At 40.9% G+C, this 13,415-nt stretch overlaps 2 pseudogenes across 1 annotated transcript; both read right to left on the bottom strand.

The window, feature by feature from the left end:
* Positions 1-3,751: 3,751 nt before the first annotated feature.
* On the bottom strand, positions 3,752-4,975 carry LOC103457179 (C-C chemokine receptor type 6 pseudogene; annotated as a pseudogene).
* A 5,207-nt stretch (positions 4,976-10,182) lies between these two features.
* Positions 10,183-13,381, bottom strand: LOC145549815 (C-C chemokine receptor type 6 pseudogene; annotated as a pseudogene). Its single transcript, XR_014085668.1, has 2 exons — positions 13,262-13,381; positions 10,183-12,137 (listed from the first exon to the last, which is right to left on the bottom strand). The product of XR_014085668.1 is annotated as a C-C chemokine receptor type 6 pseudogene (transcript).
* Between the last annotated feature and the right edge of the window lie 34 nt (positions 13,382-13,415).

Raw genomic sequence — 13,415 nt, 5'->3', positions numbered from 1 at the left:
ATCCCCAGTCATGATTCCTCCACCACCGTGTTAACATGTTGATATTTGAAAGTGGAGATTTTTTGTTTGACTTAATCGACTCATTTAGTTCATCACCACATTTCCACCAAATGTTTCATTTAAAAAAATCTTACAAATGAAAAATCCCTCCTGATTTTGTTATTTAGTTATTTTGCATCTTTATTTGTTCATTATTTACAATCTATGTAAAGTAAATTCCAGTTTTAGTTAAATTATGTCAAGCTGATTATTTCAAACCTTTACTTTAAAATCCAAACCAAGATTATTATTAAATAGTTACAACAGTTTACGGATTTATGTTGAAGCTTGTTTTCATCAGTCCTCTTCAAGCAACAGCGCCCTCTGCTGTGCATTAATAAATCCTGCTTGTAATACAAACCAATTGCCACTGAAACCGATATAATTAAAAGATGACCGAATAATACTAAATATAAACTGTAAACATAGATTTATTCTCATTCTGTCTGGATCAATAAAACGTGAAAGTGTGCCATGAAATCTGCTGATGACATTTAAGAACAATAAGACAGATTTATTACGGGGAAGTGAAGGTTTGATCACTGAATTGTTAAGTTATAAAACTGTTTATGTGATGAAATACAAGCGTTGATTCATCCTCCAGGTAGTTTTATCAGATATCAGCCAATAAACATGCCGACAGATCAGGGAGAAAAGGCTGAATCAGTTTTATGTTGGTGAGTCGATGTTACTGGTTCATGTTCTAGATACTCTACAGACTCATTGCATCATCAGATAAGATCATCCAAACACTTTCAAACAACACATTTCTCATATTCTCTGTATCCGTCTTGGTGAAAACGTGTGAGCAGAAAATCCAGCCGGTTTAAAAATAATGCTCGACTTTCCAGGCTTGATCTGGTTTCTGCATTGATCAAAGATGCAGCATCAGCTGATTTTTGTCCCTCTAAAGTAGCGGTTCTCAACGTGGGCAGTACCGCCCCCCAGGGGACGTTCAGAGGACGGCAGGGGGCGCTGGGATGCCTTTGGGGGGCGTTTGGTCGAAGGTAAACTTTACACCTTAAATGCACAACAATACCAGTTTAGACTTTGAACAACTTGGTAAAACTGCATGTATCCCTCTGAAAAATGAACCCATTTAAATAAAGAAATAAAGAAATCCCTCCATGGGTGATGCCACGATAGAGAGCGTTCATTTTATAGCGTTAACACCGGTGCTGTAAATGGTCCGGTATGAAACGGGGTGATAGAACAACACAGCACTTTTAAATTTCAATAATCAGAATGCAGAAATTGTTTCCGTTGTTTTAAAAGGTTTATGTCGGTCTGCCTTTTCCCCATCGATACGCTTCCCGACCGCCCTGCACCTTAGGGGCTAAAAAAGAATTGTGCAAAACTCTGAAACAGGAGAAGCGGGACATAAAGCGGAGCGACGAACTAGATGTGAATTATGTCATAAAAACAGAGAATCCGACGCTGAACAGGGAAAAAAATCAACACATGATGTGAAACATGACGATTAGGCGGAGCAGCAGGTGATGAGTGAAGATTACTGATGGTCAATAAATTATCAAATAAATGTAGCAGCAGGAAAGAAACTAAAGTGGACATAGCAATAAACCAAGAGAGGATAATATTAATCAATGGAAATGAATGAAGAACAAAATGCAAGAATAAACTAAGAAACCAAAGTGAATACATAGGAATAAACCTGTATGGCAAGACCTTTCGAGCAATAATTAATACAGAGACTGTATGGCAAGAATAAACAAGACACTATTTCCAGATAAAAGGTAAAATAATATTGTTAAAGTGCCATGGGTTAGACCACATCTAGTACTTAGAATAAATATATCTTACAGACCATAACAGTAAATAACTGATCACTTATTTATGTTTTTAACTAGATTTGATATATTTATTTCTTCAATATTATTTTTCATGTCAGTGTTAATGTCATGAGGCTGATGACTCCATGACACTTTCAGTTTGACTCATTAGGATTTGATTTAGAACCAGATTTGTTCTTTGTAATTTCTGTCCAGTGAAACTATTAATCTATAATCAATAGACAGGTCTATATAAAGATATAATCCATGTTTCTGTCTCATATTTCTATGGCATTAAAAGGAACTTTAGTTTTTCCACTGAAAGCTCTGGTTTGCAGATTAAATGCCATGTGGGTGAAGTTTTATGGATGATACTCTGATGTCCCATTCTCCTGAAGGCAGCACAGAGCTGCACCACCAGAAACTGACAGAAACACTGAAGAGAAGAAGAGCTATGATTAATGTAGTTACAGTTCTATCCATGTTTTAATGTTGCAGAGCTCAGTCGTTTTGCAAATAGTTCAAAGTTTAAACTGGCATGTTGAACATCTTTTATCTGGTCATTTTGTGGAATATTTAACAACTAGAAAATGGCACAAAATAAGAATATATTCTCCACTCTGACTGGCTGTTAGGCCTACAGATTTTAAGTTGAATGTTCATAAAAGTTTTCTGTGAAAATAATTTCTATTCCTATGAGTTTTTTGTTCTCTGGGAAATTATCTTGATGATAAATACAGAAACAAGCATACAAATCAAAACATCTACAATAGTGATAGTAATATTAATAATAAAATAATAGTCAGTGTAAAGTAGCCTACAAATTCTTTGGTGAGGGACCTGAATATGGGTTAGGGGGCCCTGTTGCTTTCCTCATGGTTTCCTGATGCTGCAGGTAAAGAACATAAAAACAAGTCAGGAAAAGGTCAGAGGAGTGAGACCTCCTCTGGGTTTATTGCACGGTACGTTTCAGTTTAGATAACAAAACCACAACACAATAAACAAGCAACAAATAATACAATTTATCAAAATCCATAATCAAAATCATCAGATATATATAAAATATATGAATCAATGTTACAGTTGTTATTAATCTAACCAGCCTTGATTTAAAGGAACTCAGTGTTTCGGCTCTTTTGCAGTTTTCTGGAAGTTTGTTCCAGATTTGTGGTGCTTAGAAGCTGAAAGCTGCTTCTCCATGTTTGGTTCTGGTTCTGCTGCAGGGCAGAACCAGAACCTGGGAGGTCTGGAAGGCTCAACATCAGGTCTTTAATATATTATGGTGCTAAACAGTTCAGTGATTTATAAACTAACACAAACCTTGCTCTTTTTTCCGGTTTTAGTCAGAACTCCAGCAGCAGCGTCTGGATCAGCTGATTGATGTTTTAGTCAGACCTGTGAAGACGCTGCTGCTGGAATCAATACGACTACAGATAAACACATGGACGAGATTCTCTAGATCTCACTGAGACATCAGTCCTCTCACCCTGCAGATGTTCTTCAGGTGGTAGAAGGCCGACTTTGTAACTGTCTTTATGTGGCTCTGAACGTTCAGGTCAGAGGTCATCACTACTCCCAGGTTTCAGCCTGACCTTCTAAAGAAGAACATGTAAGCCAAAAATAATAAGTTCCCAAAACAGAACAATGAGGAACAAAATCAAGACAACACAATGGAGACAGCAGTGAACAAGAAAACAATGAATGTTTCAGTCTTCAAAGGTTTAGTTACATGGAATCTCATTGAATAATGCTAAAAGTAACAGAAACCTACAAACATAAATAAAATGTTGGTCTTTAAAAAATAACACATTTTCCAGACCAAATTTTCAGCATGAGTCGTAATTTGTCCGTTTTGTAACATCAATAGTTCAAAGGGAGTTTATGTAACTGGACTGAGGATAAAAGGGACTCAACAGATGCCAAGGTTACAAACTTCTATTGGCATAAAAGTCGAAGTCTCATGGGTTCTTATCTTTATCTGAAGGGACATCCAGGTAGAATAAAGGTTGCTAAACATCCAGAGGGGCCAGCGGGCAATAGATGTCCTCACAGAAGCATCAACTGAGCGGCGGATACTGGAGGCCACCATGGAGAGGCAACTCGGGTCGTGGGGCGATGATTTTCTTTCCCACACAGAAGAGATCCTGGAAGATCCTCCTGAAGTGGCTCCTGAACTTCACGCTGATGAAGGCGTACAGCAGCGGGTTCAGGCAGCAGTGCAGGTAGGCGACGGTCTGCAGCACAGACATCGCCATGCGCAGGGAGTCCTGCTCGTCACAATCACTATAATCAAACAAATGGACGGTGTCGTGCATCAGGATGAGGTTGTAAGGCAAGTGGCAGACGATGAAGACCAGCACCACCACCATCACCACTCGGACCGCCTTGTGTCGCTTGTAGCTTTTAGCTTTCCGCAGGGTGATGATGACTGCGGTGTAGCAGAAGATCATGATGAGCAGCGGCAGGAAGAAGCCAATGGCCAGTTGGGTGCTGGGAACACCAACCTTCACTCTGCTAGCAGTGGTGCTGTCATCAAATTTCCACTCACAGACGTACTGTGGATCTGTCGTCTCTTCCTCTTCGGTGCCGTTGAACCAGATGATGTCATTATGTGATGGTTCGTACCAATGGTAGAAGTGGAAAGTGGGAACAGACATCATTAAGGCAAAAATCCAGATCAGGGCACAGATGATGCGACTGTTCGACAGTGAGCGTAACCTGAAGCTCCGGCGAGCCTGGACGATGGCGATGTAGCGGTCGGTGCTGATGCAGGCTAACATTAGCATGCCGCTGTACAGGTTGACGCTGTAGGAACCACGCAGCAGCTTACAGGCCACCTGCCCCATGGGCCAAGAGTACAGCTCGTTGTAGACGATGAAAGGTAGAGCCAGCACGAACAGCAGGTCAGCGATGGCCACATTGAGCAGGTAGACGTCAGTCATGGATTTGGTTCTCTTGTAGAGGGCATAGGTGAGGATGACCAGGCTGTTCCCCACCAAGCCCAGGATGCAGATGATGGAGTGAATGTAAGGACCAACCACAACGTTCACATTGTTGCTGTTGCTGAAAGAACACGGTTCAGAAAGTCCATCCTCATTGGTCTCGTAGTCATTGGCTGAATAATCAGAGTTAATGGAGAAGTTCATCTTCTTGAACTGTGATAAATATCAACAACAAAGTTAATCAAAATATGTTAAATTAAGACAATAGAAAGCATCAATTCCAAACAAGAGACTTTCTGTTAGTGTTTCTCAGAAAGTGTCTTTCTGAGAAACACTGACAGTGTTAGTGTTGTAGGTGTTTCTTCCTGGAATAAGTGGGTGATTCACTGGCGTCTGCAGCACTTGATGGCAAGCAGAGGAAGTCATGCAATCATTTCAATCAGGTTTTCTGCAACAGAGAAATATCTAAAATTTGGAGAGCAGTAGTCCATGAGGACTGTGACTGAGACATTGGACATGCCCAGAAAATTCCCATCATCTGTGGTTTGGGTACCTTAGGATCTCAGCTCTAACGTACCCAAACCTGACACCCTCCTCTCCACAACTATGCCTTGAGATCCTGTCCATGAAAGCCACAAATAAGATCAGCGTCAAAGGACGGCCCTGGCAGAGTCCAACTCACAGCTGGAAGAGGTGAGACTTTGTGCTGCTTTTGCTTTGGGCAATCAAGGATTGGATATTCCTTGGATGCCACCTGGATGCTCCCCAGAGGACACAGTCTGACGCCTTCTCCAGGTCCACAAAACACGTGTAGACCGGATACTCCTTAGGAAGCTGTCCTCCACAGTCCCATGGCCAAAAGAGTCACATCTCTGAGCCGCCAAACCGTTTCCCAGAACTTCCTGTTGCACAGGGAGCCACCTGGCAATTTGTTTTTTCTTCTGAAAAATATTAGTCCATGTGGTCAAAGGTAACATTTCATGGAGAGGCTTGATTTACTCCAGCACACCTTGAACCAATCAATGACTGAAGACCAAATTTGAGATGCGAATTGTTGCCCTGTGAGATGAAGACTCAGAAAAATGGAGCAATGAACGGATCACAACCTGGTGACAAAGTGGATCTTTTGATACTCTGGACTGGTTTCCCTGGAGTCCACCAGTTTGACCAGTTTCATCCATCCATTGGGTTTTGTTTGCTGAGAAAATGTCCGGATGGCGACTTGGAGCAGCAGGTTTACCGGATCATTTTATTCACCTTACATCCTTCAGCAGACACTGGAATCTCTCACAGTTATGCAAAAGGTTGCTGCAGAGAGTCACACTCTGATGTTTTGCTCTGTCAGTTAAAAACAATAACACATTATTCAGAAAAAACAAAACAAAACTATGCAAATAACAGAAGGGAAGTTCTTTGCAGAATCTTCCCACAGTGTCAGACCTTTATCTTTATTGCAGCTATAAAACTCTGGTCAACCATAAAACTATGCAAAGGTCAGAGGTTACTGCAGTACCTACTGTTAAATAAACACTAACCAATAACACGTCAGTTCATTGTCCAAAATAAATGTCAGGCGTTGCTAAAAGGTCAGTGTTATAGTTCCAGTTTAACAGCTCAGTCAGACCTGAATGTCATCATCAGATATGATACATGCACCACATATTATATGTAAAAATACTGATGCATCTTTCTTTAGTCCTTAGGAACAATAAGAAAATTATTGAGATCTTATTCATTCATCTAAACAATCCAGCATCAACTGATCTTCAGCTTCATTTCTGTTGTTCTTCTCACCTCCTGAAGCGACGAACAGACGGACGAACAGACGGATGGACGGACGTTTCCTCCTTCACGTGATGAAAAGACGCTCAGACACCAGAAGCTGGTCGTTTCCAACTCAGAGCTGCTTTTCGTGTCCAGATGATCCAACTGCTGCTGAACATCCTGGACTCATAAAACTCACTCAGTCCCGAGTGGCAGAAACTCTGCAGCTGCTGCTCCACCTAGTGGAGGAAATGCGCCAAACACTTTTCCTCCACATTCTCCTCCCTGTGCAGCAGAAACGAACCGCCTGTCCTCCAGAACCGGAGAGTCCAGACTGGGCCCGGGTCCATTCTGGGTGGTTCTGTTCGCCTCCCTCCTCTTTGCTTCTTCTCAACAAAAGTTATTTACATTTTCATAGAAAGAGATTTTTGAAGAGAAGAGAAAATTATTTTAAAATATAAGTTATTATTTTATTTTTTGGCACAACTCAAAGCGTTTGTCTGGTATTAACCTGCATTATGCTCAACTAAACACTGAAATTCCTGATCTATAATCCATAATCCTGCTTCTGTTGATTAGTGTGAAAAAATGAGGAACGTGAATCGAAAGCAATAGAAATTATTTGCATGTCGACAACATTTATGATGTTTAAACCAACAAAGATTTAGATTCCTTTTATATAAACAAAAGATTTATTTGTTTACTAAATGAAAACATTGTAATTGTTTATAATAATAACAATGATAATAATAATAATTTGCTCTCGGTTTTGGCCCTGCAGGGCCAGCAGGGTTTTATGCAGAGGCACTTAGAGGCAGACAGGAGCTGGAGAGGATCACAGTGATGGATCTTAAACAATGAAACTGAAAACAACTTAAATTAATGATGGGAAACATGCAAGGAGCCAAGACAGAAGAGCCGTTAAGCAAGATGATAAACAGGAGCAGAGGAACAACGAGCGACTGGGAATAACAGAGCAGACAGAAGAATCCAGGAAGGAGAGAAACGAGATGAAGTTCTGAGGAAGAGAAAAGGAATCAGGGCCATAAATACTCTGTGGTGCAATAAATCTGAAATCTGGCTCCATTCACTTCATTTACCTCAAGTCTCATAACCCAACGTTTAAACTTAACCACATTTAGCTTCATACAATAACAACACAGATCTTAAATCGATAGAAAACCTCAATTCCTCATAAATGGTACTTTGCTGTTGTCATGTGCAGCTTTAAGTTCTCATTAGTCTGTAAATGATCTAAGAGTCACTTTCACCCTGACAGGAACAGGAAAGGTTCAGATCAGCAGCCGGACTCCCAACAGGTCAGGTTTGTTGACCCTTAACAAGCTGGAGACAGAAGATGTAAACGAGTTCGTCGCCTCTGAAAGTGGAATATTAGAGAATGTTGTTTTTTCATATTCAGAAACAACACAGGAAACCGGCAGGAAAGCAGGAAGTCCTGCTTTCACATGACGACGCTGCAGATTCTCAGGCTGTCAGCCCAACATGCCTGTTAGTAAAACGTCTCTCTCCAATATGATGCTGTGTGAAATCTTCCAAATGTTTGTGATTTACCCAGAGTAGGCGGCAACACAAAGTTCTGCATCTGCTCTGATTGGAATCGTAAACCGATCAGCTGTTTCCCCTCCAGGCTTCAGAAGCAGCCGTTCTCAAACCACCGATCAGAAACATCAATCTGGACAAGCTGATGCTGATCAGGACTCAGCTGTGTAACCACAAACATCACAACACAAATCTTTTGATTAAAATGATTTTTATTGTTATGCTTAAAATCTCAGATATGCAGATTTTAGCTCAGTCTCCATGGTAACATTCAAACACATATAAATGTTGCTGCTAAACGTCCTTAAACGTTTAGCAGCAAAATAAAAGCCTCAAAGTTCAGAGTTTAATCCTTAAAACTGAATCCGGCTGATTAAGTTTGAGCAGAAAACAGCTGGAGGGAGAAAAAGACGGAGAGAAAAAACAAACATATCAAACATCCTCATGTTATACAAATTCAACAAATGAACAAGAAAAACAGACAAACTCATCAAAAGTCATAAAAACATAAGTTTTATTTATAAAGATGTACTTTAGGTAAAAAAAAAAAAAGTCCAGTTTGAAGAAATTAGCCAGTTTTTGGAGCCTAAATCTATAACCAGAATAGAAACGATATTTTATAGCAGCTTTTCCCTCATTCACACATTTAAGCTGAGATTTTATTAAAATACGTTTTATTCCTGAGGTCAGCCTGCCGTCATGGCGAAGCTGAGGAACTGGAAATAAAACTTTGTTGTCCTAATATTTTCTGAACAGCTGAGAGCAGAGATGCTGCAGAGCATCAGGAGAACAAGACAATAAACAGTATTTACTCATAAACCTGGACATTAAAGACAATAACGTGAGAAAACATGGGACAAGAGCGACACAATCAAAACCAGACATTATGAATCAGATGCCACTGTTGCCAAGGAAACCTCTAAACCAGGGCTCACCAACTCCAGTCCTGCTACTTTTAGATGTCTCTGCTCAAACACACCTGGATCAAATAAACTGCTCATTTCCAGCCTATTGCAGAGAGGAATGAATGCTGGTGAGGAAATTCAGACATTTTGGAGCAGAGCTGAATCTGAAGATGCAGGATGGTGGCAGCCCTGGAGGACTGGAGTTGGTGACCCCTGCTCTAAAATAACCTCAGATCTTGAAGAAGGATGTGATCTGGTCTGATGAGACCAAATCTGGACAAACCCAAAGTGAAGCACGGTGGTGGCAGCATCTGCCTGTGGGGTTATGTTGGGGTTTATCTTTCTGTCACAGTGAATTAAAACAATGACTTCATCAGAAGAAACAACAACTTAAAATGATAAACAACTAATATTGCTAAATGTAGACATAATAATAATAATAATGCAGGTTGTAGAGATTTAATTTTTCTATGCAATAACTAAATAATATCTCAACAACAGTAACATAGCATCATGAACGCTCTCATGTAATTCACGCGCATGTCCACCAGGTGGTGTGTTTGGCGAATCTCCCAATTTGCCTTCAGTCCAGTTATGAGTCCAGCAGCAAGTCTTCAAAGTTGGGCCAAAAACTGGTAGGAGTTATTGTCACTTCCTGTTTCACGGTATTTTGGCGAGGACTTCCTGTAGGCTTTTGAACACATTATGCAAACTGCAAAGGATTAGAATTCGCCAAACCGCCAGACACAGATGGATTCAGCATCATGTTGTTCTGACACCTGACAGGTTAAAATCTGGACAAGACAAAGTCCAAAAGGAAAACGTTCAGCAGCTGAATAAGTGACTTCGTTTTGGAAGGGGGCGGGGCTAAAGTGATGTCTGACTATCTTAATGAGACGATTGCTGGTCGGCTACGACACAAAGTGTGATGAAGCTGGCAGTTTGCATGAGGACATCAAACCACCCTGATGTTTTATGGCGAATGGTCAGGCTTTGAGGCTTGGCCACGCCCACATGCAAAACAAACAAACAAAAAAAGCAGTGGGAGGAGTTTGCTCAGATACGTGTGCAAAAGAGACAAAATGGTGACTTTGATCCAAAATGGCCAACTTCCTGTGGGAAGTTACACATATATACCAAATTTCATTGTTGCTGATCAAAGCAGGGATTGGGTTTGAAATGTTAAAATATTGTAGGGGGATGAATTAGGCCACACCCACTAAATATTAGGATGAAAACTGATCATATCGAATGTGGAGCAGATCGATGTTTAGCCAGACGTATAAACACAGGATGTGATGATGTCAGCGAACAGCCACATAGCATCATCCAGTATACAACTTGGATGACTCAGAATAGTTTGGTGTAATTCAGTCTTCTTTGCTCTAGCATTTCCTTTGATTTGGTGAGCATGTCAAGGTCGCAATTTGGCTACTCCCCCTAGACATGCCCAAAAACTCAAGATTTTGATAACTTTTAATCTCCCATTTCTTAACTGCATACTGAAAGAAGCTGAAGCCCATAGCTCACCATTGGAGGAAGACTCCAAGGTTTGAGTTGTGTAAATGTGAAAAGTGGATGAAATTACCCGGAACAGCAACCTCCCTGTACATACCAGGACATATTTAAGAGAATTTATTTACTTGCTTTTTGGAGCATCTACCTACATAACAAGATTCAAATCTCTACAATGTACCGTTTGGCCGATTAAACGTTGAGCAGTTTGGCCACAACCACTTATGGTTGTGAGGGACGAATGTGGTAAAAACTGGTGAGTTTCCAGATTTTCAGTTTCTAGGTCCTTAAATTTGTGTTTTTGGACGGAAAAGTGAAAACTGAGCAACGATTAACACAGATAAAGAAGTTATTTTTTATTTCTGTCCTTTCTAAGTCTAACATCTTATAGCTGAACTGTGCTTGAGAATAAAAATAATTTTCATGTTAGTCAAGTTTGGCATTTATAGACCTCCATGGCAAGATCACAGCTTCTGACACAAACATCTTCACGTAAGAAAAGATGTGCTGGTTTTGCTGGACCCGTCAACCGAGCGGCGAACTGTGGACATGTAGATATCAGAGGTGGCCCTGGATAAGCGGCGCGGGGCGATGTACCTCTTACCCACACAGCACAGGTTCTGGAAGATCCTGCTGAAGTGGCTCCTGAAGTTCACGCCGATGACGGCGTACAGCAGCGGGTTCAGGCAGCAGTGCAGGTAGGCGACGGTCTGCAGCACAGACATCGCCGTACGCAGTAAAGACTCAGCGTGACAATCACGATGTTCGAAATAAATGATGGTGTCATACAACAGGGCCAAGTTGTAAGGCAAGTGGCAGGCGATGAAGACCAGCATCACCACAATCACCACTCGGACCGCCTTGTGTCGCTTGTAGCTTTTGGCTTTCTGCAGGGTGATGATGACTGCGGTGTAGCAGAAGATCATGATGAGCAGCGGCAGGAAGAAGCCAATGGCCAGTTGGGTGCTGGGAACAGCAACCTTCACTCTGCTAGCAGTGGTGCTGTCATCAAATTTCCACTCACAGACGTACTGTGGATCTGTCGTCTCTTCCTCTTCAGTACCGTTTAACCAGATGATGTCATTATGTGATGGTTCGTACCAATGGTAGAAGTGGAAAGTGGGAACAGACACCATTAAGGCAAAGATCCAGATCAGGGCACAGATGATGCGACTGTTTGACAGCGAGCGTAACCTGAAGCTCCGGCGAGCCTGGACGATGGCGATGTAGCGGTCGGTGCTGATGCAGGCTAACATTAGCATGCCGCTGTACAGGTTGACGCTGTAGGAACCACGCAGCAGCTTACAGGCCACCTGCCCCATGGGCCAAGAGTACAGCTCGTTGTAGACGATGAAAGGTAGAGCCAGCACGAACAGCAGGTCAGCGATGGCCACATTGAGCAGGTAGACGTCAGTCATGGATTTGGTTCTCTTGTAGAGGGCATAGGTGAGGATGACCAGGCTGTTCCCCACCAAGCCCAGGATGCAGATGATGGAGTGAATGTAAGGACCAACCACAACGTTCACATTGTTGCTGTCGCTGAAAGAACACGGTTCATAATAAGGATCGTTGTCGTCGTTATAATAGTCTGTGAAATTATTCGAGGAGTTCATCTTGTTTCACTGTAATAAAAAGAGAAAGTTAATTAAAATATGTTGCAATTAAGGCTTTTATTACTTCAAGGCTGTCGTACTGTAATTCTTCAATTTGTTTCTGTTTGTGGTTTAAATGCCTTGAGGTGACATTTCTTATGACTTTAAGGAAGTTCCACTAGAAAAGGTTCTCAGTCCAGTTACGTTATAGAAAACTTCAGGATGAAGGACGGATGTTTCCAATAGTTTGAACAAAAAGCTGAACATCATCATGTTCTGAGCTGAAGCCAACACAGGTTGTGTAGACGTGTCCATCAAGATCTCTTTACACAGCCGCCTTTTTTCACAAGAGGAAGGAAAAACACAAAACTTTTATACGCAAAGAGTCACATGAATGTTAAGCGAATAATGGAGCCAGAGGAAGTTAAAAATGACCTTTAAGTAAATATGTTTACTCAAAATCAGGTTTCCATAGAAGGTCAATTCAGAGATTAGAAACACTTTTTAACATTAACATCATCGTAATAAACTGATGAAATATTCACTGCAAGATGTTTACAGTTTCTTTCTTTGCTGTCTTTTAAACTTTTCTAAAATTCTCATTCTGAAGAAACAGAATCAATCAATCAAACTTTAATGTAGATTCATTTAATGACAGAAGCACACTGTAAAAAACTGAAACACAAAGCAGGAGGTAACTTTTTTAAACTGTATTTCCAAATAAAATGCTTCCTTACATTCCCTGCTGTTCTTTTCCTGAACTGATTGGTCATTTTACTGTTTTCACAATTAAATATCACCTAGAATATTAAGTTAAATTATTTCATTCCCATGTATTATTTCCACATACTGGGTGAATAAAACATTTTGAGAAAATCTGAGATTCTGCTTCGTTGACCGTAATATGTGTTGGTCTTAAATACAATCTAAACAATACAATCACTGCACAGCGAAGCAATGAGATGAACCAAAGCTGCCGGGTCAACAGAAGATCTCTGCATTCAAACCAAACATCTTTTCAGTTTCCAAAGGAGTAAAAGGAGCAAAATCTTTAAAACAATTGAGATTTTACCAAACAATCCAGCTTCAGACTGAAAACTAAAATCTTCTGCAACGTTTCTGTCATGCAGTGGCTGTTAAATCAGGATTCTCACCTTCTGCAGCTGATTCAGACAGTTTCCTCCTCGGTGCGGCGAGTTAAAGCTCAGCCAGAAGCAGCCGATCGTTTCCAAGCTGCTTCTGTGCAAATGCCTTCTTGTTGCTTCAGCGTCTAAACAAACAAAATCACTCAGAGGAATATTAGGAACT

The sequence above is a fragment of the Poecilia reticulata genome, chromosome 21 (assembly GCF_904066995.2).
Source record: "Poecilia reticulata chromosome 21, P_reticulata-male-v2, whole genome shotgun sequence".
Taxonomy (NCBI): domain Eukaryota; kingdom Metazoa; phylum Chordata; class Actinopteri; order Cyprinodontiformes; family Poeciliidae; genus Poecilia; species Poecilia reticulata.
Note: the sequence above shows the minus strand (reverse complement) of the source record. Positions and strands in the feature narration are given on the sequence as shown.